General features: G+C 37.9%; 1 protein-coding gene and 1 pseudogene across 1 annotated transcript in view; one reads left to right on the plus strand and one right to left on the minus strand.

Annotated features, from left to right (window-relative positions):
* Positions 1–24,515, minus strand: part of PRKD1 (protein kinase D1) — a 474,378-nt gene that overhangs the window by 427,924 nt on the left and 21,939 nt on the right. The gene's annotated exons all lie outside the window — the stretch shown is intronic.
* Positions 23,413–24,088, plus strand: LOC133085772 (small ribosomal subunit protein eS6-like; annotated as a pseudogene).

The raw sequence follows: 24,515 nt of genomic DNA on the forward strand, positions 1-24,515 counted from the left end.
TTTAACGCAAATCTAGTTTAAGGTAAATATTTACCAACCAGTTTGTAGGGAAAAAAATTTATTTAATAGTGAGATCATCTAATGAATTAGATTCGTGTGCGTGTGTGTCAGTTGCTTTAGCAAGTTTCAAATTCAATAAAGGCTCCAAGTCTAGGTATGGTGAAAGAGAACCAAACCATTCTAATCTTGTTAAAGTGGGAGCATTTACAAGATCTAGTATGGGTAAGTATGATTGGGAACATGAAAAGCAGCCATTACAATATTTGTGTCCACACCTAAAATAGACATCTGGAGTGAACTGATGCTCCTGATACTGGGGATAACAGATGTAGGCAGGGAGGAGAGTCCAAGATAGTTTTAGATAGTTTTGTGAACATAAAATGTTACATTCAAGAGTTCAAGAGTAAAGATCGAATGCCTCTTGCTTCTGTAGGAAAAAGTCCAATGTCTGGAATGGGGACGTGAGAATCAAAAAGCATTGATTTCTATTGCTGGCTCAGCTGGTGACTGCTTCTGTAGTCTGAGGCAATTTTCCTAGCCGATTTGTGACTAAATCTCAGCATCTACAGAATGAGGTTAGGAATCTTTTCTGTTTGAGACCCAGCTAGTATTATTAGGACTTTTGTTCATGTTATTAATGTTTATGATGCCTTCAGGGATTTTCAGACAAAAGCATTACATAAGCCCAAAGTGTTATTAATATTGCTTTCTATGTTATTCCAAAACGGTATTGTGGAGGCTGATGAATTAACATTTGCAACATTCTGTAAAAAGGGTTGGAATAAACAGTGTCAGTATTACTTAATGCACAAATTATCCCTTAAAGACATGCAGAAAACCTACAAATGATAGCTTCCTGATCAACCTGATATTCGGCTTATACCAGACTCTCAGACACCTAAAGCATCTGCCAAAAGATTATACATATATATCTATTTTGCCATCTAAACTCAGTGTGCCAGTCTACCCATTCCATTTAGAGAGGTGAAAGAATGGGTTGTGAAATTTCATCTGTTCAAAATTTTGAAAGATCTAGTAATTTGTAAATTGTAATTTTTCCTTTGTTTCACTGTTGATTTCTTAACTGTTCTTGATGCATTGCAATTCAGTTTTCTAACAGATGGGGTTTTAACATGATGGCATCCTTTGGGGTTTTGGATTTTTGTCAGAGGTTTGCTTCATGTTTAATGCCTGATATAGACGCTGGACATATTTTTATGCTGCCTGGCTTTGAATGGCTATTTAAGTGTATATTACAGGCATAAGGCACCTTCAATTTACAGTATTTTACCTACTTATACCATTTCCAGGGCTCTCTATTGTAACATTATCATTAGGGTTGCTGGCCCTTTGCTGCCAACAACATGATTAAATCCTATTACAATTACTCTTGTTATAAAATCTTCTCATGCTTCTTGGCACTAAAGGTGCACAGAGCCACGCAGGTGGTCACATAAAAAGGACCAATGTACTCCGAACTGAAATGTTAGGAGAGCTCTAGCCTAGAGAAGGCAAATAGATCCCCAAAGTAAGATATTACTGTATTACTGTACTCTCTGGGGATGGATTTTCTTCTGAAGTTTAGTTTATAATACTAAAGAGGGTTTTGCTCTTATTTGGTTTTTCTCCCTAGGGGAGTGAAGGAGGGGGATGTAATCTGGAGGAATTCTTCCCAAAGAAAGGCTCGGAAAAAGGCCCAATGATGACTAGAAAAATGACAGGCTGTTTTAAGACAAAGAGGGGAGAATCTAGTCAACGAAATAATGTCTCCTATTTCATACACAATAATGGTGCTTCTTACACCTGGGAATAATGAAATGTGAGTTGGGATTTTTTCCCATCTTGTGGTGAAGCATTCAGCAGTGCTTCTCACAACCAGAAGCAGCAACTTGTCACGCAGGTGACAAAAGGGCAGAGTGTTGCTCACTTTATGAAACTGACTTGTCTTCGAAACTATTTAACCTGACCTTATTAGTACCTCGGTCTATGCACCCACATTCTGGGAAAACAGCCAGGTCCCTGCATGGTGTGTATCTGTGCAGAACTGTGGGAAGTGGTGCAGAGGGCTAGTCCAAACCACCAGGGCTTTGCCAAACCGCCCGTGTTTACTTCCTGCCTCTGTCACGTGTTAGCATGCTTTCCAGCAAAATACCTGTGCCTAGGTTTCAGTTTCCTCATCTGTTTCCTCATCCTCATAAGGTTGATGGGAGGACTGAAGTAGTTGATATTTATGAAACACTTAGAATAATACATGACTCACAGAAAATGCTGTCTTCTCCTAGTAGCAGTGGTGTCACTGAAGTAGCTCCTGGAATGGGCGTGCACGTACACGCTGAAGTCTGATGGCACAAAGGCACATTTGTACCTTTCCCTCCTCTGCCTGATGAATATGCAGTGTGAGGAAATTTGGCAAAAGAGAAATGGAGCATATAAAAACATACCCAAGTTACTATAATACAAGGCTATTTCATATAATAGTAATAGTTAATGATTACTGGACATGGACTTACGCTGGAGTGAGCACTTCATGTGCATCATTTCACTGAATCCTCCAGTAACTCTATGAGGAGCCACAACTATTATCCTTAGTTTACCACTGAGGAAAATGAGGCACTGAGTAGTAAATGATACAACTTATACATGAAGAGCTGGGAGTAGTTTATCCGACTGTTATTTTTCTGCTTATCTCCCTCCTCTTCCTAGATGGATAGATAGATAGATAGATACATAGATACATAGATAGATACATAGTTACACAGATACATAGTTACATAGATAGATAGATAGATATGAATAAGAATTGTTAACTTTGCCCTAAACCATGAATGTGTGTACAGTTACAAATATAAGATATATGTGTGTCCATATATTATATATTTTCTCTGAAGCAGAACCAGAAGGTTATAACTAAATAAGAATTCATTTATGGACATGAAGCTCAAGACCCTATATTAACTTAACCATCTTTTCATGTTTGCATGCATATTCATTTGTATAAAGGTGCACACAAAGTGTCTGCTTTCTTGGGGCTCCAATATGCATGTCATGTCTATTCTCCTAAATGCCAGCGGCAGAGTAAGGTGAGGGTGGTGCGGGGGTGTGGTCTGCCCCAGGTGTAGGTTGTAAGGAGGCACACTGTCTGTAGGGAATTGAAAAACCATAATAAAACCAACTAAAAATCTGCTTACATCTTCTTATCACCATGCATTTCTAAATCACGTTGGTGATAGCATACGGGCTCCTCACCAGAGCAGGCCTCTAGTTCTCTCCCATCTCCCTCCCCTTTGGTTTGCTACTTCATATCGCCTTAGGGTAGGAAATTAAAGTGGGATGCAAAGGAAAGGCTATCTTTTCAATAGTAAAAATACTTATTAGCTATCTATTAGTTAGGTATTTGTTTAGCATGTAGATATTGTTCATGACTGCTGTTATGACACTTTCACAGCACAGAGGGAAAAAAAACTTTTATGGAAACAAATACATACACCCAGAAACAAAGGCAAATAATTGCTACAAAACCATCTTTGCTCAATCCATCCCTTTTAACATCCAGAAAGGCTGGAAGGCACATATCCACTTCTTCTTGTTCCTGTTGTTTGGCAGGGAGGTGTGTAGTTCTTTGATGATGAGAGAAGAATAGAAGAAGTAGTTAAGGATAAACCCTTTCCTATTTAATGGTTCAATTCTTTTCTTCTCCCCAAGGAGACGGACGATGTATGGAGAGGAATAAGAATTCAGAACAGTATGACTAAATCACACTCGTTAAAGTTAGAAAAGCCCTGAATAGGTCAATTCTACTGACTTCATAGAGGGGGAAAAGTGCAAGAACCTATTCATGAGGGGTAAAAGGTGTTGCAACTCCCCACCCGAGCTTACTGTTTACTCACCTGCCTACTACTGTTATTGTTATCACACTTTATTGATAAGGTCATCCCAAGGCAAAACTATAAAATATGAGGAGTTTTTCTTTGGCTTTTCCCTACTCTCGGAAGACTCCTACAGGTTTTTAGGGCTCCCATCTCGTTATTTGCGGCTGCTCCCCTAGCCGCCATGACCACCACCATCACCACTACCTTCCACACATAAGATTTTGAGGGCTTTGGCAGGAACTCACGTTCCCAATGTTCCCCACGCATTTTCTCCCATCAGTATTTTCCCTTCCTGTGTCCCATTCCTTGAGAACACTGCCATGAGGAAATGGCTGGTGATAAATCAATCAGATAGTCCAATTCCCAAAGCTGGAATACAGTCGTCCTTGGTATCTGTGTGGGATTGGTTCCAGGACTCCTGCGGAAACCAAAATCCAAGGATGCTAAAGTCCCTTATATAAAATGGCCTAGTATTTGTATATAACCTAAGTACATCCTCCTGTACACATTAAATCATCTCTAGACTATTTTTAATACCTAATACAATGTAAATGCTATGTAAATAGTTGTAACTACAATGTTAGTTATGTAAATAGTTGCCAACAAATTCAAGTTTTGCTTTTTGGAATTTTATAGAATTTTTTCTCGAATATTTTTGGTCTGTGGTTGTTTGAACCCGAGTATGTGGAACCCGGGGATACGGAGGGCCAACCATATAAAACAATTATATACACATCAAATAGATAAATTGGGTCATTTGTAGAGACGTGAATGGATCTAGAGACTGTCATACAGAGTGAAGTAAGTCAGAAAGAGAAAAACAAATATCGTACATTAACGCATATATGTGGAACCTAGAAAAATGGTACAGATGAACCGGTTTGCAGGGCAGAAATAGAGACACAGATGTAGAGAACAAACATATGGACACCAAGGGGGGAAAGAGGCAGGGGTGGTGGTGGTGTGATGAATTGGGAGATTGGGATTGACACATATACACTAATGTGTATAAAATGGATAACTAATGAGAATCTGCTGTATAAAAAAATAAATTAAATAAAATTCAAAAATTCAAAAAAAATAGATATATACATAAAAATTTATAGTATGTGTTTTCATTTGCTGAGTGTTGTTTTCTCTCAGTTAACGAGCACTTTTAAGGCAAGCTGCCATGTAAGCTTTCAGGCAATGGGCATAGCACACCGTGTTTCCATTGCTTTCTGTCAATGAATGCTCTATTGTACTCTTTTAAATTGAGTGTCTTTGGCATCTTTCATTCTGTTTTATATATAATCTTACGTCTTTTAAAGAAATAATTGAAGAAAAAAGGAAAAATTTTTTTCATGGTCCTATATTTACCCACATATTTACCATTTCTGATGTTATTTATTTCTTCCTGTGGATTCATGTTACTCTCAGGTGCCATTTCCTTTCAGCCCAAAGAACTACATTTAGTGTATCTTGTCAGGAAGATCCGCTAGTAATGAATTCTTCCAGTATTCATTTTTGAGGAAATATCTTTATTTTGCCTTCATTTTTGAAGGATAATTTTGCTGTATATAGAATTTTCTGTGTCTGTTTTTAACAGCTTTATTGTGATATAATTTATATACCATACAATTTACCCATTTAAAGTATACATTTCAATGGTTTTTTAGTATAGTCAGAGAGCTGTGCAGCCATCACCAGAATCAATTTTAGAACATTTCTGGATATAGAATTATAGGTTGATAGTAGTTTTCCATTTCTTTCAGCACTTTGATTATACCATTCCATTATCTTCTGGCCTCTATTGCTTCTGATGAGAAATTAATTATTAGTCATATTGTTTCTCCTGTATATAATGAATAATTTTTCTCTTCTTTCAAAAAATTTGTTTATTTGATTTTTCTATTGGTCTGTCTTCATGTTTTCTGATTATTTCTCCTGTCATCTGAAATCTGCTATTGAACCCCTTTAGTGAATTTTCCATTTTGGTTATTTTACTTTTCATCTCTAGAATTTCCACTTGTTTCTTTTTTATAGTCTGTTTCTTTACTGAGATTCCTGGTTTATCACTGTCATCATATTTTCTTTTAACCATTTATATTTATATTACATGTACATGGTTTCCTTCGATCTTTGAACATATTTCTAACAGCTGCTTTGAAGTCTGTATCTGGTAGATCCAAAATACTGTAAAGCCCACTCAAAGTCAGTTTCTATTTAGTGTTCCCCCCCCCTCCCCTGGGTATGCGTCACATTTACCTGCTTTTTTGCATGTCTCATACTTTTTTTTGTTAAACATTGGATATTTTAGATAGTATATTGTAGTAACCCTGGATTCTGGTTTTCCTGATTTTCTTCATTGAGTTCTTCTCTCTCTCTCTCTCTTTCTCTCTCTTTCCCCCTTCTCTCCCTCTCCTTCTTTCTCTCTCCCCCCACTTCCTTTCTTTCTCTCTCTCTTTATACATTGCTTCGTTGAACTTATTCTGTAGAAGCTGTCTCCTCTGTAATGTGCCACCACAAATGTCTCTGCTAAGATTTTCAGAATTCTTATTTCTATTTGTTACCCTGGCTTCCTAGGGATCACTCTGAATTGCTTAGTGGTCAGAGATTGTGCTCAAACACCTTGTGCTCATAAAACTTATCTTCTGCCAATGGAACTGTGTGTGATTTGAAGAAGACATTCAAAGTTCAGACAACTTTTTCTTGTCTGTTCCAGATTTTATTTTCCTCTCAGCTCTCTGGAGTCCCACTGTGTGTTCACAAAGTCCCCAGTCAGTCGGGGATGTGTGAAGAATGTACATAGCCCCGCTACAGCTTTCTCACTTCCAGGATCTCCCTGTTAAATTTCTGGCTAGTCTGTAAGCCTGCCACCCATCACAAGCAGGACCGCACTCTCAAGCTAGCAAAGCTGCAGGCTTGCCTATTCATTTCTTACCAAGTTTGCTCCTTTTACTGAAAACACCTGTCAGCCATGGGATTTTGCTTTCAGCTACAGACCAATTCCATTCCCTCTGGCAGCAAAGCTGCTGGTTTCACAGACAGCCTTATCCTGGTCTAAATAGTGTGCCAGTTGAGCTGGGGTGGAGGAGAGATGGAAGCAGCCTCGGGCAAGAAGGCCGCTGCCTCCCACTGTTTTTACCTAAATTCTAGCAGCTTTTCATAAATAAATGGTTCTCTCTTCATTGTTTGACTTTCGTTGATTTCTAAAGCCCAGAAATGCTTGGGGGATTTGCTTTGACAATTTTGTACAGTTTTACAGTTGGCTTTTGAGAATAGGATTTGCTGACCTCTTCCTTCCCCCATGGCCCAAAGTTCTACCTTCAAATCATGCATTCCTTATTCCACAGTGGACCTTTTTCCACCATTTTGTTTCTGCTCTGGGGAACAATTTTGACACATATGCCTGACTACAGTGGTGCAAGAGACAGGGTTGAACCTGTCCCAAATAAACAAAACAAGAGAATCATGATGGATTTCAAAATGCAAATTTTACAGTTGTTTAAGCCACCTTACCAGTGGTCTAGGACTACTAAATGATCTATAAAGGAAGGTAAAGATTAGAAAGCAGTCAGCTTATTATTAATGGGGATTCACAATATCCTTGTTATTATAAATGGCACCATAACATTATGGCATCCTAAGAGCATAGAGACCTAGTAGCACTGACCGATAATTGCGTGAAATGGTGGCTAAAACAATGGTCGTAAAAATATCACGATTTCTGATCATTTTAAGAGAAAGGATTATTGCTGTTGTTCAAGATTGGGGTTACCTATCTTCATCCCCCAGTAGTCCTAATTCAGCTCCATGTCTGCTTCCAGAAACACATATCCCTCATAAAATACAGCATGCCAGCCTATTCTCTGCAAGAATGTGTAGGTGTTTTATTTGAAGGGGGATCAATAGAGAAGTTTGGTTTCAGGATTGATAGACAATCTCACGAGAATTCAAGAATGGGAAACAATAACACCAGGATTCATAGGATGGGATCCGAAAGGTCAGGACAAGGCTATCCACCTTGGCTTTAAAGTAGGTTCATGCTACTGGGTCTCTGCCTCTCCCCTTATCTTATTGTTCTTCTTCCTCTTATAAACCAGCTTTGTTTGCCCATGGTCTCTCTACTCCCACAAAAGGCCACATGGCTTTGGCTTGGCATGAACTGACTTTTATCTGTCTTTACAGACATTACAGCTCTTCTTCCACAACAGACTTAGTCATTTAGTGCTCATTTTGCAATTCTCAAAAGAAAGAGTCTGATTCATCCATTTTGGGTCAATAATCTCTGGCCAGTGGGTTGAGCTTATTGAAGTAATTATGATTTTCTATGGCGATCCTTTCAGCAGGGGTCAAGGGTGGAGATCTCCTTAGGAAGGCGCATAGACTGGGAATGAGGGCAATGACTGACATCTACAATATAATTGGTTTCTTCCTAAGTGAGTTTTCTCTATTCCCCAAGTGCTAAAACTTTGTTGGATTTTCTCTAAGGCAGATACACTCAGAATTCGATTGGGGTGAGCTCTTGAAATTATTTTGATAGCAAATACTAGATACTGCTTTATTTTCAACTTTTCCACCTCACCTTTGTTACAGATCTCAATTTTTGGTTACAGACCATTTAACATAAACGGTTGCAATATATAATTTTAATTAATGTGTGTAAATACATAAGAATTAAATTGAGGACAGGAGAAGGCACTTCATGTGAGGGAAAGAGCATAGCAAAATTATGGAGGCTGAAATGATCATGGTTGATGTAGTTTCCTAGGGCTGCTGTAACAAATTACCACAAACTGGGTGACTTAAAACAATAGAAATGTATTCTCTCACAATTCTGGAAGCTAGAAGTCTGAAAGCAAGATATTATCAGGGCCATGCTCCCTCTGAAGACTCTAGGGAATAATCCTTCCTTGCCTCTTCCTAGCTTCTGATAGTTGGCAATTCTCGTTGTTCCTTGATTTTCAGCTACATCACTCCAATTTCTGCTTCTGTCTTCACATGGTTGTCTTTGCTCTGCATGTCTGTGTCTGTCCAAATCTCTTTCTCCTTATAAGGATACTAGTTATTGGATTTAAGGCTCTAACCCAGTATAACTTCATCCATACATCTGCAAAGACCCCATTTCCAAACTTGATAATATTCACAGGTACCAAGGGTTAGAACTTCAACAAATCTTCCTGGGGGACACAATTCAACCTACAACAGTCCAGTTAGGAAACTCCTGAATGAAATGGAGCACATGTATTATGGAAAAAATGAGGATAATCATGAAAATGGAATTCATGAGACCTGGGTCATAAATATTCATGGTGCAGATGCTACACCATATTAATCAATTCAAAAGGTGTCTTTCCCAAAATAGCCTACATAAATTTGAAGTATTAGAAGTACCTCCTTTAGAACTCTTCAATAGTGTTGAGTTTTGTTTGATTATTCTTTGGTGCTATTGTTTCTTCTTCCTACTTTGCTGAGAATTTCCAAAGATTTTCCTACATCTTCCCCAACATTTTTGGATTCCTGACTGTTACCAGAGATATATTATCTATGCTCTTATCTAAAGCCTATCCGTAACTTTGTACCCTAAATCCTATACTTCAGCAAATCCCCCCTCCCTGACTTTCCTATTTTCACTCTCAACTGGATCATTCCCATCAACATGCATAAAGATACTTTTATTTTGTACATCTCAAAAGAACTCTTGAGTCTACTTTATCTGACAGATCCTGCACAAATGGTTTTGTTTCCTTTCTTCCCCTTTGTCCCCTTGAAAGACATCTATATTCCCTTCACCAAGTCCTCTCCTACACACTCCAATCTGACTCTCACCCCACCACTCCACTCAAAGTGTTCTGGTCATAGTTATCAATAGCTTCCACGTTGCTAAATCCAATGTTCAAGTCTCAATCTTCATCTTTCTTGACCAATCAACAGCATTTGACACAGTTGACTACTCTTGTCTTGTAGTCACACTTGCCTTCCAGGACACTACACTCTTCTCAATTTCCTTTCACTTCACTAGTTGCTCCTTCTAGTTTTCTTTTCTGGTGATTCTTCTTCAACTTCTTAATATTTGAGCATACTAGAGCATCCTTGGATCTCTTTTCATACACACACACACACACACACACACACACACTTTTGGCATCCATCCAATCTCTTGGCCTTAAATGCCATCTATATGCTAATGACTCCAAAATATATATCACCAGTCCAGACCCCTCTCCTGTACTTCAGACTCACATTACTAACTGCCAATTCAATATGCTTGAGTATGTAATAGATGTTTCAAACTCACCATGTCCAAAGCTGAAGTCATCCTGCCACCAAACCTGCTCTGCTTTTAGCATCTCCACCTCTGAGGATGGCAACTCCATTCTTTCAGTCATTTGCGCCAAAAATCTTAGTCTTTCTTGACTTCTTCCTTCTTCTCACACCCCATACGGAATCCACAAAGATTTTCTGTTCAAAATATAAAGTACACTCAAGATATAATCAGAATCAGGACTTCCCTGGTGGTCCAGTGGTTAAGATTCTGTGCTTCCACGGCAGGGGGCGAGGGTTTGATCCTTGGTCAGGAACTAAGATGCCACATGCCGTGCAGCCTGGCCAAAAAAAAAAGATAAAAAAGAAAAAAAGATATAATCAGAATTCAACCACTTTCTCCATCTCCACTGATATATCCTCATAAATGCACTATCATCTCTCACTTAAATTATTACTTTTATGTTCTTCCAACTGGCCCACTCCTACCCCTGTCCTCCTACAATTTATTGACAACATAGCAGCCAGAGTAAAGTTGTTAGAATTTAAGTAATATAACATGTCTCTTCTGCTCAAAATCCTCCAATGCCTCCTCACCTCATGCAGGGTAAAAGCCAATGTCTTTACAGTGGCCCATAAAGCCCTATATGAATTGGCCTCTTGAAAACTTGAACCTCATTCTATTTTCTCTGTCACTAACTTCACACCAGCCATACTGCCCTCTTAACATTCATCAAATGTGTCAGGTTTGCCCTTGCCTTCGGGCCCTTGCAACTACTTTTCCTTCTGCTTAAAATGCCTCTTCTCCAGATACTTGCATTTCTAATTCCTCACTCCTTCAAGTCTGAGTAATTATTACCTTCTCAATGAGGCATATCCCAACCTCCATCCACACCCCAAGTATTCATTATTTTGTACTACCATCTATTTATACAATATTTCTTATGTTTATTGTTTATTATCTCCTTCCTTTAGAATATAAGGTTCGTGAGGACAGAAAATTTTGTCTGTTTGGTCACTGATGCATTTCAAGCACCAAGAGCACTGAATACTTGTTGAGTGAATGAATGCTTTAACTTTTAAGGCTAGACCAATAGCTTCTGAAGGCAAAAAGAATTTTTCTTTTTCCTCTAGTGATCTCACCAATTAAGGTATAATTATGACTAGTGTAACACCAAAAACTGCCTTCAAAAAATATACCTCATCACTGACACTAGTGGAGAAGAGTTTCACAGTAATGCTAAGCGGCATAACAATTTATTGGTCTTGGATAGGTTACTTTAAAGTGGTTGTAAGCTGCAATGATTAATGGTCCTTCACCTTATTGTGCAATGCAGCATGGCAGGGGTGACACTATCTCTTCCTTGGTATACAGCTGGACTCCACTTCTCAGCCCTGGGAGTCTTAGGGAGGTTATGAGTGTAGTTCTGGACAGTAGAATAGGGTAGAAATTCAACAGAATAGGATTGCACTTTCCAGGCTGAGCCCTTACGTTTCCCTTGTGATTTTCTTCTCCCTTGCCCCTGGTCGGAAGGAGAGGATACAGTGGAGGATTCAGATGCCCTAGAACATGATGGAATCACCGGATGAAAGGAGGCTGAGTCTCTGAATCACAAGGTGGAAGACCATTCACCAAACTCTTTACTGGACAACGACGTGAATGACGGCTAAAATCTTTATAGTTTTATCGCACTGATAATTGGGGTTGATTTTTATATCTATTCCACCATGACCAACAGAGCCAGTACCTAATATTATCTCAGAAAGGTAGGATGAAACTTGATTATGCAAAGCTATGAAAATGGCATGTGTTAGCATCAAGGAAACTTGAAATCTCTGGCAAAAATCTTTGCTTTTAACTAAAATGCTCCAATATATTAGCATTTTTTCTTGGAATAAATAGGTTGGTGCTTTTCGGACCTGAGATGTGAATCTCTGGCCTAAGTTAGGGTTCCTCTTTGAATTCAATGGCAGTGTCTATAGGAAAGCAAGTCGGCTGTTTGTGCTTGGCACCACCCGGCTGCAGTTACATCGCTCAGCACTAAACACGCTGGCTGTGTCAGAGCGGGGTACTGTCATTCTGATGAAGTGGGGAGTGTGTTGGCCTGGTAGGAAGCCTTTTAAATTGAATGACAAGGTTTTTCTTATTTGTTACATCCCCAGGCCATTGTCAAATCATATAATGCCAGCCCAGGAAAGTAATTACAGAACTGTTGTGAGGCTGTTAGCAGCTGCTTTTCATTTTTCCCCATTGTGACTGGGATGTGGTGGAGAAAAATTGGGATGACTAAGAACCACAACATAAACGCCACCCAATCTGCCGGCCAGTCACATGTGGCACTTACTTTCAGCCAAGGGAAAAGAGCAGGTTCCTGAAATGTTACTAGATGTAGATGACAAATATAATGAAGAATCTACAGCCAGCTATAAGAGGCCAGGTCATGAGGGCAGGTGGATTTCATTTATTAAATCATTACTAAAATCATCAGGCCACAAAGTCTAATTTCTAAAAACAAAATCCTGTGTTGACCCCACTGAGCTACCCTTTTTCCTCTTAGCTGTTTCTCTTCTTTCTAGTGTTTTCTTTATTATTTGTGTAAGGACCACAATGAACCTTCAGCTAACAATATTGTAATTCAAAGTTTCCAACAATAAATGCAGATTCTCATAAAAAAGCAACTGCAAAGATATATGAAGGGGAAATGGACAATATTAAGTGCATTTTCATCTTACCACCTTATTTTAATTTGGTCCTTTTGAATAAGAACTTTATAAGCTGGCCAGTGCTTATTTTCAAGGTTAATTTATTTCCTAAACTCTACTGAGTGAAGAATGGTATTACTTTTGATAGGCTACTGATTTAAAGTAAAATATGTATTGTTTTAAAGTTATAACTGTTTAAAGTTAATGGAAACTTCTTAAGATTCTTAACACAACCGAATGTTGTGTTTCCAATCAGGTGACAATCTAATCAGGATGAACCTTAAGTGATTATTCATTATTCATTTTCTCTGAATGAAATTGTTTAACTAGCATGTAGCTATGCCAGCATTATTATGTTCACATATAACCCTTTCTTGTTATGAAAGTCATTACTTTCCTCTCCTTGGTTACTGAAATAAAATAAATACATTTATATGTCTTCTAGAGGTTGCAGAAGGAAGTTGCTTCCCTATACTCCAGACAAAATTGCTTCTACTAACAATGCGTTACTACCTTTCATGAAATAATTTATTTCTAAATGATGAAAGTGGTCAAAGGCTTAGGATCCAACAATATCCCGAATGAAAATAATTAGATTTGTGGTAAAGATAAGAGTGAGGTTTGAAACCTGTCGGTACATATCACTAAATAGAAATAAATTATGGCTTGTCAAAAATGACAGATTTCAACAAGGTGCTTCCTTTTCACTTTGAGTAAGACCTTTCTCCACCCAGCAATTAACTTTATTCCCATTAATATTCAGTAGCATTGACAAGGTTGACAGAGTAAAGCTGGGTTTTATAAAATTAAAGACAGATTGATAGAGACTCATTACTTTGTCTAATAATTTCACCGTCGTATGTTAGATCTTAATAAATAAAGAACAAAGCTGTTGACTGTAGCATTGATTTGTTGTGCCAGGTAAAGGACTCAAATTTTCTGTGTATATCTTCTTTTGGTGATTCATAAATTTATTTTTGAAAATAAACAGTAATTTTGCCTAAAGGGTTGCAGAGGTGACACGATAATACATTTATAGCATACCAGAATATGCTTAGCACTGGCATAGTTTTCTTTAGGTATTTCTTCACAATCTATAAATAATAATTATGCTACACAGTTAAATTAAATAACTGCACTTAATTAAATTAAATGAGTAACTGCACTTAAACAACCCTTTGATTATAGATTGAGAAAGCTTAAGTGCAAGTATATGCTTGTGGTGTGGTAGAAAAAAAAGCAAAGAATTAACTAACAGCCCACGGGAACATGAAAACCAAACATTTTCATCTTCCTCCATTTATGATATAAAAAGTTAGAAATAAAGTAGAGCAGGTTTCACAAAGTTTCAAGATGTGTCAAAGATGATGTTGCTTAGAGACATAACATCTGTTCTGTTTTTGTATTTGTCATATTTCCTAAAAAAAATTGAAAATGAAACATTGTGCTTTTCCAAGCTTATGGACACAGTTTTTTTTTGTTGTTTTTTTTTCATACAGGACACTTTGGCTGACTTCAGCTTTGCTTTCTCTTCTAGAACTGTGAGAAAAAATTCTCACTGTTGGTGAGAAAAATGTGATATACGCCTAACAAAATCAACTTGCATTTTTTTTCTGGAAGTTTCTAAGTTTTTCTTTCCCTCTGCCATGACAGGTGACTTCTCACAGGTGAAAGTCTGTCATTTTCCCTCAAGAGTTCTTTTTCCTTTAACATTATATAGCTCAGTAAATTTTTTGCCAGGGGCAATATTAGTGAGTTCTGGATGTATTACTGATGTGGAATTTTGCCACTTGTATTTATTTTCTGTGCTATGACAACCTACTGTTCTATGGTAGAAATGACACAATTTTAGTTCTCATCAAATTCATGGTTTCTGCAAAAGTCTAATTTTTCAAAAGTGAAAATTCATGTAGTGAAAATGGAATCATTTCACACAGTTCTTACTTTGGCCCCAAGCACATGCACTGAATAGCTCTACTCTTCATTCCCCCATTTTTGTCAGTATCAAAGATAGGCAAGTTATACCTGAACACCCTAAGTAGGGAGTTTGTAATTAGGTTGCAACAATAATAACTTTGGATTTAATTTTCCTGCTTGTTGAGTTTCCTCTTTTGGATCCCTCCCTGATGTTCCACATCCCTTAGCTCCTATTTCCCATTAGCCCTTATCTCTTCTCTTCATAGCAGTCTACTTCTCTGATTTCAGCTTTCTTCAGCTCCCTTGCTCCCTCTCAAACTCCCCTTTAAATTATCAATGCTAATGTTTTCCTTCAGTTATAGCCTTATTTTCCTCTTAATTATTCTGTTTTCTAATCCATTCATGAACTTGCTCCTGCTTTTCATTAATGAAGACTTTGTAGAGATGACAGCAGAAGAACAGCTGCATTCATTTGTCAGTCACATATTTATTGAGAATTTACTATGTGCAAGACACTATGGGAGAACACAAAGATGCTCTATACACCAACACTTCTCTCAATAGCAGCTGATGCTCAAATAGCACCAACTATGTGTCTGACATTGATCTATGTGATTTACAAATATCAACTTACTTGGCCCTCCCAACATTCCCTATGTTTTAATATTCAGGTTTTATTATTATTCAGGTATGGTGAGGCCAAAAGACCAGGAGATGACTGCCATTGAAAAGACAGTTCATTACTCATAGTTCCCAAGAGAGGGGGACTCGTCACACCGTGCAGGGCCACACAAAGAAGCACCAGGATCAATCAGAATATAAAAAGAGTACAAGGAAAATGTGGGTAAGAGCCTTTATTGCGGTTTCCATTGGGAGGAACAAGCAAGGCATGGTAAAAAGGCTTAAGATTGGCTAGCTGGAATGATTTCAGGTAGCTCTGGGGTGTAGGGGCTGTCCCAAGTTGCTTGATGCCTGGCCTTGGGGTGACTGAGGCAGGGAAATATTGGCTTGCAGTGTAAGAGCCTGATAGAGGAGGTAGGAGAGAGTGTAGGCTTTGGACTGGGTAGCTTGCATGTAAGAGCCATACTCACAGACTAGTCATTTACTATCTCTCAGAACTGGCTAGCCCTGGGAGGGGCAGGTAAGTCTCCAGTGCCAGTTAGGTCCCACATATCAAATCATCAGAATAAAAATAAGTACGTAACACACCCTAGAGGCACGGTACTAGTATTATCAAAGCCACATAAGCTAGTAAGTGGTTGAATCCAGATTTGGACCCAGTAGGTCTGGCTCACATTCTTAATTCACATTCTTAATTCTATGCCATGTTGCTTTACCAAGGAACTTGGATTTTGTAAAGGAAATTAAAAATATGCAGTATATATGTGATGTCATCTAAGTGCTGTAAAAGTAAAAAGGGGCTTCAGAACTCAGTGGAGGGAGATGTTAATCAGATTGGGGCTCAAGCAAAAGTTCAGAAGAAACAACAATTGAATGTGCATCTGAAGGATAGCAAAGATGCCCACAGACATGAAAAGGTCATTCCAGGCAAATGGAATTGCCTGAACAAAAGTGTGAAGATCTGAAATCTCTGAATGGATTCAGGGAGTTGCAAACCACCCACGTGGCATAAGCAAAGCCTGTGCATAGGAGATTGATGCAAATGATACTGAGAAAGTTATTTGAGATCAGAATCAAGAAAGTCATGAGTGAAATAATAAGAGATTTGGACTTAATTCAGGGAAAAAATGAGGAACAGTAAGAGGTGTAATATATACATTTATATATATATGTATTATATATTATATGCAGTATGCACATTATATATACATATATATACATACACATATATATACATACATTCAGTATTTATATAGGAGGTCTTTGAGTAGCAGAGTAACATGATCAGAAACCCATCATCACAAGAAATTCAGAAGATAAAAGAGTGGAGATACCAATGGTCACTAAACTAAAAGTAAGTCGTAACAGACCAGACTTATTTGTCTATAAGAAAAAGAGGGAAATAATCTTAATTGAAATAAGGATAACATGCCAAGACAAATTACAGACTTTGGAAACAGAGAAAATGATGAAGTATGATATTAGCACGAACGAGATAAGCCTTATTTATAAGTGCAATGTCAAAATAATTCCCAATGTTATGATGGGATAGTGACAAAGTATCTCTGAAAACATATCTCCTGCCTTGAATTCCTCCACATGTTGAGGCTCGCTATCAATCTCCGGCACTTAGAAAGACCCAGGAGATCATATCCTTTGATAAGCTATGGGGGATGGAGGGTGCACTGCAAAAAGAAGCAGTAATACAAGAAACCAGTGAAAAACTATGACAGAGAATCTATGTACACTGGCAAAAACAGACAATCCTCAAAATAAATAATTCCAATATGTAACTTTTATAATCTAGATTTATCATTGTTATTCACAAAATTTTTTAAATGTATGTGATGGCAATAATATGAAATATAAAAACAATCTTTATTAATAAAATTCAACAAGATCCCTGTATCTTGTGTATCTTCACTAATTTAACAATTTTTAATTCTAAGTCTGTTAAAAAGAGTCTCAGGTTTCCTTTGTTATATATTTGCATGTGGCAGCTATGTGTACCAACTGACACTGGTAAGTTATATAGGTGACTCAGTTATAATGAGTGGCACTGTTTTCTTGCTGTGATTTTCTGAAATGGTGAATATCACTCAGAAAACATAGTGCAATATTCCCTTGATATAAACAGTATTGCATCCCTGGAAATTTGAGTTTATAACTGTACGGAAGAAACTTTGTTGTAATATGTAAAATTATTTTCTAGTCTCTCAAATAATTGTAAACCATTTTCCCCGTACACAAGTATTAATTTCAAATTTCAAAAATTTGAAAGTCATGTACCATTAACTCTCTACTGTGTAAAACTGACATGTGCATAATGGGACATCTACCATCTCTGTCCACCCACACCCTCTAAATAACATCATCCTCTATTTGCTATGAAAAATAAAAATAATCACATCACTTAAAAATTCTCCCTGTAAAGAACTACTGATTTAAGTAATGGAGCTCAATGTAAGGGAGATCCCTGCCATGAGACATACTCAAGCATATGCTAGAACCTCTTTTCAGGGAAATGGTAGGCAGAATTCAAGCACTGGGTGAATGGTTGGACTTGATCAAGGTTGAAAAATCAAATGCTTACAGACACAAAGCAGGTATGAGAAATGTGTAAACTGGGCCAAGAGAAAGACAATAGAGAACCATGTGGTCTGTGTGACCAGTTGTCCCAGCACCATTTGTTGAATGAATATTCTTTCCTCATTGAATTGTCTTTGTACCCTGTCAAAAATCAATTTGTTTATAAACATGAGAGTTTATTTCTGGACTCTCAGTTCTGTTCCATTGATCTATATGTCTATCCTTGTGGCAGTACCACACAGTCTTGATTACTATAGCTTTGTAATACTTTTGAAATCAGTAAATGTGAATCCTTCAACTTTATTCTCCTTTACCAAGATTTTTTTTTTTGCTTATTCTAGATCCCTTGAATTTCCATATGAATTTTAGGGTCAGCTTGTCAATTTCTGCAAAGATGCCAGCTAGATTTCGATAGGGATTACACTGAGTTTGTAGATCAATTTCAGGGATACTGCTATTTTAACAATATTGTCTTCTGATCCATGAATATGGGATGTCTTTCCAATTATTCAAGTATTCTTAAATTTCTTTCAACAATGTTTTATAGTTTTCAGAGTGCAACTTTTGTACTTCTTTTGTTAAGTTTATTCCTATTTTATTCTTTTCAATCTGGATGTCTTTTATGTCATTTTCTTACCTAATTGCCCTGGTGAAGTTGGTTTAGTTTTTAAAACTTATCTATTTTGTTTCCCATTTCTTTTACTCATTATTTATTAACTTGGTTCAATCAAACCAATCCTCTCACTCTCTTTTTCAGTACTTTGGATCTTCTGTTATCTTTTGAATCTTTCATAATTTAATCCTTCAAAGAAAACACCCTTGTTTAACATGACCCTACTACTCCAGAGGTTTTTTTTTTTTATCCACACTATTCTGACACTCTCATGGTCATAGTCTGGATTGCCATTTATTCTGTTACTGTTTATGATCTGGGACTCTTTATTTCTCAAATTAAATTGTAAGCTCTGTTAAGTAGAGTCAATATTTTCAACTTTAAAGTCTTCAAAAAATCCTAACAGAGTCCTATGCATAAATAAATGGCTCAAAAATGTTTTTCATTTGCTTTCCTTCTTTCACAGAGAATTCAGTGAAATAAAAGAGTACTATATTGTCTTGAATCCTGAGTTTGCTGCCTAAATTCTGTATGCTGAGTGATTAATTTACATCTGAGTCTCAGTTTTTCCATCTGTAAAATGAGAGTAAAAATGTCTAACTTGCTAATAATGATTAGAAACAGGCAAGTAAAACATACAGCCCATGGCAGGCATTTGGTACCTGGCATGTGCTTTCAACATTGATAAAAGCAATGTGGCAATTAAAAAACTAGGCTTATTCCATTGTATATATGTGCCACATCTTCTCAGCCATAAAAAGAAATGAAATTGAGTTATTTGTAGTGAGGTAGATGGACCTCAGAGTGAAGTAAGTCAGAAAGAGAAAAACAAATACCGTATGCTAACACATGTATATGGAATCTAAAAAAAAAGGTCATGAAGAACCTAGGGGCAAGATGGGAATAAAGACGCAGATCTACTAGAGAATGGACTTGAGGACACAGGGAGGGGGAAGGGTAAGCTGGGACGAAGTGAGAGAGTGGCATGGACATATACACACTACCAAATGTAAAATAGCTAGTGGGAAGCAGCCGCATAGCACAGGGAGATGAGCTCCGTGCTTTGTGACCACCTAGAGGGGTGGGATAGGGAGGGTGGGAGGGAGACACAAGAGGGAGGAGATATGGGGATATATGTATATGTATAGCTGATTCACTTTGTTATAAAGCAGAAACTAACACATCCTTGTAAAGCAGTTATACTCTAATAAAGATGTTTAAAAGAAACACAAAAAAACTAGGCTTAGAGTTTTTGTTTTAGAAATAAAGGAAAAAGGGTCTTCCCTGGTGGCGCAGTGGTTGAGAATCTGCCTGCTAATGCAGGGGACACGGGTTCGAGCCCTGGTCTGGGAAGATCCCACATGCCACGGAGCAGCTGGGCCCGTGAGCCACAACTACTGAGCCTGCGCGTCTGGAGCCTGTGCTCCGCAACAAGAGAGGCCGTGATAGTGAGAGGCCCGTGCACAGCGATGAAGAGTGGCCCCCGCTTGCCGCAACTAGAGGAAGCCCTCGCACAGAAACGAAGACCCAACACAGCCAAAAATAAATAAATAAATAAATAAATAAATAAATAAATAAATAAATAAATAAATAAAGGAAAAGGGAGAATGGAAGCTATTTAAATGGTTACACAAAAGGTATTTCAGATTCTAACAATTTTTATTACAATGTCATATCTAACTCTTCCTTATCAGTGCCTTTTTTTCCTTGGAAGTCTCACCATTTTTTTCAGGGGGAATATACAGCAACAAACAGAAAGTGTGACACACAGATGTGCACAAACACACACACACATACACACCAAATATTATTTCTTATTTTATAAAGATTTCTGTCATCTTACACTGAAAAACAGAGGAATAATGTCAAGATGCAATTTACTGAAAGTCAATATTTAATGTCAAATAGAGGAAAGATGAAAGGGCTCTATTCTAAGTCATTGCTTCAGTTTGAAATTAAGTGGGAAACCTTGGAAGCTACTTTTACTGTTACTAGGTTCACATTTTGTAGCAGTTAACCAGAGAAAAGTAATGCAAAATGTTATATGCTGATTTTTCCTTCTCCACAAACTACTGAAATAATTCTCTTTGTAAAAGTAAAAATCTAACAATCAGTAAAGTTTAACCAGAGAAATGATACGAATAGGTAAAAAGCAATATTTCAACTTCTTGAAATTTATTAAAGCGGAGATTCATTTTCTACATCATCTTTAATGAGGAAATATTTAATTTAAATAAATATATTCTAAATAGAGCAAGTCAACAGATGTATCAGAGTAAATTAAAAAGTTGCACATTCTTGGGCTTCCCCCTTGGCAGTTTTATTTTTGGATTTGCCCTCTGTGGGTGACTGAATAATTTTCAGTCTTTATAGAGATTTAGAAAAAAAAGTCTGAAAGGTTATTTCATATGTACTGAGGAAATTATGTGTATCATCAAAGTCTAGCCAGGAGACAGAAACCACCTGAGTAGTTAAAGAGACTTTAATGCAGAAAATTGATTCCGTGGGTGATGAAAGAGCTGAGACACCAAACAAGGGACACTGGGGCAATCCAAAGATTAACAACAGCAGGAAGCCACCCTCGCCCACAACTGACAGGATAAAAGGCAAAGGCAGTGTTCCCAGCACTAGTGGAAGCTGGAACCATAGTTTGGCCCACCTGCCAAGAGTTGGATTCATAAAGCTGCTGGCAGGGAAGGAGGAAGAGAGATACCCTGGCTTATTCCTCCCTATTGCCCCCTCCACAATCCAGTCTGAAAAGCATGGGAACCAGAGCTGCCTCTTGATACAGAGCAGAGCAGGGGGAGGGCAGGGAAGGGGTGTGAGAGCAAGCAGATCCAGGACACACACATCATATAAATACCTACTACGGTGGGGCTGGTGGAAGGGAGTGAGGACTGGTAGTGAAGAAAGGAACCTGGAATGAGTTGCAGCCATTTATATTTTGGTAGAGGATATAAAATGGACCCTGAAGCTTTTATTCTTTTACAGGAAAATAATCAACGTGTTTGGGACCTATTCTGTCTCTTGATTTTTGCATTACACACTAGGCTTATCAAGGCCACTATAGTCTCATTTCTAGGTGGACACCTAGGAGCAGGGGCCATAACATGACCCTGCCTCACAACAAACTTCTGGTATTCCAGATGATATCACAATGTTCTAGTGTTTTGCATACACACACACACACACACGCACATTTTAGCTGACAGAAACATGATAGAACATAAAATGTGATGGCTTCAGGAATCAGCTTTGTAAACTGTGTGACATAAGTTGTGATCCCAATGTTCTGTGAGAGTGTAAGATTCAAATCTATTCATCAAGACGCTCTTTTCAAAATAAATTTATTTATTTATTTATGGCTGCGTTGGGTCTTTGTTGCTGCTCCCGGGCTTTCTCTAGTTGCAGCGAGTGGGGGCTAATCTTCGTTGAGGTGCGTGGGCTTCTCATTGTTGTGGCTTCTCTTTGTTGCGGAGCACAGGCTCTAGGCGCGGGCTCAATAGTTGTGGCTCATGGGCTCTAGACTGTAGGCTCAGTAGTTGTGGTGCATGGGCTTAGTTGCTCCATGGCATGTGGGATCTTCCCGGACCAGGGCTCGAACCCATGTCCCCTGCATTGGCAGGCAGATTCTTAACCACTGAGCCACCAGGGAAATCCCAAGACAGTTTTAATATAATGAAAACTTTTATGGGTCAGGGGAAGACTTATCACAATGAGGTCAGATTTTGCTTCCCAAGCTATTTCGTCAAGAGGCCACACACCCCAGCTACTGATGGATTTGCTGAAGCCAACAGAAACAGGTTGGATGGGAGAGAAGAGAGTATGACTGCATTAGACCATGGGTGGGAACAGAGAAGGACCCTTTAGGACCTCCAGCTGGTTCCTATTCACTGAAGTTAGGGACTGACTCCTGTCTGGTGTGCAAAACCATTAAGGGGATATTATTACCCTTCATCTGATCTTGACAAGAGAATTTTTTGTGATTAAAATAAAAAGACAAACTGATTAAGCTGCATCTGGGTTAACTTTCCTAAATAACAAATTGGCAGACAGCCTGGAAACAATGTAAATTCTCCTTCATTAAAATTACAATCACAGCTGATTTTTCTTCTACCTAGCTGGCTACTGAGAAATAAAATTTTGATGGTTGTATGCCTCATGTAGAAAGGCAACATATAGTAAATTTTCACAGAATTTCCCATAGATGGGACTGGAGGTAACCACATAGGAAAATGGGAAGCCAGGAGAAAAAGCTACAGCGAGTGCTGGCCCTTTCCAGAGCGCCTTCATACTCACAACACTGTTCTATTAAAAGGTCAAGAAAGGAGGCTTGCCAAGAACCCCTTTTTTGGAAAGTTAAATAAAGGAGTTTATTTGCATATTAAGTAATCATAGAAACATTTTACAGTATAGCTTTCATTCACTAAAAACTGGCACATGAGAGTTTATTTGCATAAGCATTTTTCTTCCCCAACTGAACTTAGAACCCAAGGAACATGTTGCAAGAAAAATAACAATAAAATATTTTCTCTACCAACTTTGAAAAAAGCCAAAGGAGTAACATCATGGTGTGTTTGTTTGGCATCAAATGTGTTTTGACTTATTGTCTTTAGAAAGGGCCTAAAGGTTAAAAAAATAAAAAAGGGAAAAAAAAGTCAAAATTGACTTTGTTTCAAGTCATTATGTACAACAGTAGTTTGGGACCATGCAAGACAGAAAAGTTTGGAAGGAGAGGTCATAAGAGAAAGGTAAGATGACTTCATTTTGAAAGATGTCCAACACATACTTAGAAAATATAAGACTGGCTCCCTCTTTCACAAGGCATCTCAGAGGAAAAGCAGCTGCTTCAGGATGAAGATAGGTACCTTCTTCCCAGTCACTGGCTGCCAGAAACTCACTGCAATAGACAATGAACAAAAACTTCATACCTTTGTTAAGAAGCCTATGGACACAGAAGTTGCTGATGGTGCTGTGAGTGAAAAGTGGAAGGGTTATGTGGCTTGAATCAGCGGTGGGAATGACAAACAAGGTTTCCATATGATCCAGTGTGCCCTGATCCATGGTCATGTTCATCTGCTACTGAGTAGGGGGTTTTCCTGTGATAGACCAAGGAGAATAGGAGAAAGAAATGGTAATTTGAGTGTTCTTAACTTGGTTATTTTTTAAAAGGGAGAGCAGGAAATTCCTGGAAGGATACTGCTGTGCCTCATTGCTTAGGCCCCAAAAAGCTAAAAGCATCTGTAAAGTTTTCAATCTCTCTAAAAAGAGGATGTCCAGCAAGATGCTGTTAGAAAATCACTGCACAAAGAAATTAAGAAACCCAGAACCAGAGTGCCCAAATTCTATGTCCTGTTACTCCATGCATTCTACACACTGCTCTGAAGAAACAGCTTACTAATAAAAATAAGGAAGAGGTTGAAGAATACGCTAAACTTTTGGCCAAGAGAATGGAAGACCGAGGAGAAATGCCAGGAACATTTCCAAGAGACAGAGGCTACTCTCTCTAAGAGCTTCTATGCTAGTCTGAGTCAAGTCAAAAATAAGATTATCTAAGAGTAACAAATAAATAAGATCAGATTTTTAAAAAAAAGAAAGAAAATATGGTATCAAAGCTTGGATAAAAGTCAGGAGTGAAAATGTAAATTCTTTGCAAACAGATAACATAGGTAAAATTAGAAGAGAAACAATGGGCAAAAAAGGTTTGAACCACATATGAGAAACAAAAGATTGGTTTTCAGTAAACTTCTACCAATTAATAAGAAAAAGGCAAAGACTGAACAAGAATTTCACAGAGGAGGGAACAAAAATGATCAATAAACATAAGGAAAGACACTCAGTCCATTAATAGCCAAGGGAATGGATATTAAAAGCACACTATATGTCATTTTATACCCTTCAGGTTAGCAACAAAATTTTTTTAATTTGATGATGTCAAAGTATCGTGTAAACAGGTT

This window comes from Eubalaena glacialis, chromosome 2 (genome assembly GCF_028564815.1).
Source record: "Eubalaena glacialis isolate mEubGla1 chromosome 2, mEubGla1.1.hap2.+ XY, whole genome shotgun sequence".
NCBI lineage: Eukaryota > Metazoa > Chordata > Mammalia > Artiodactyla > Balaenidae > Eubalaena > Eubalaena glacialis.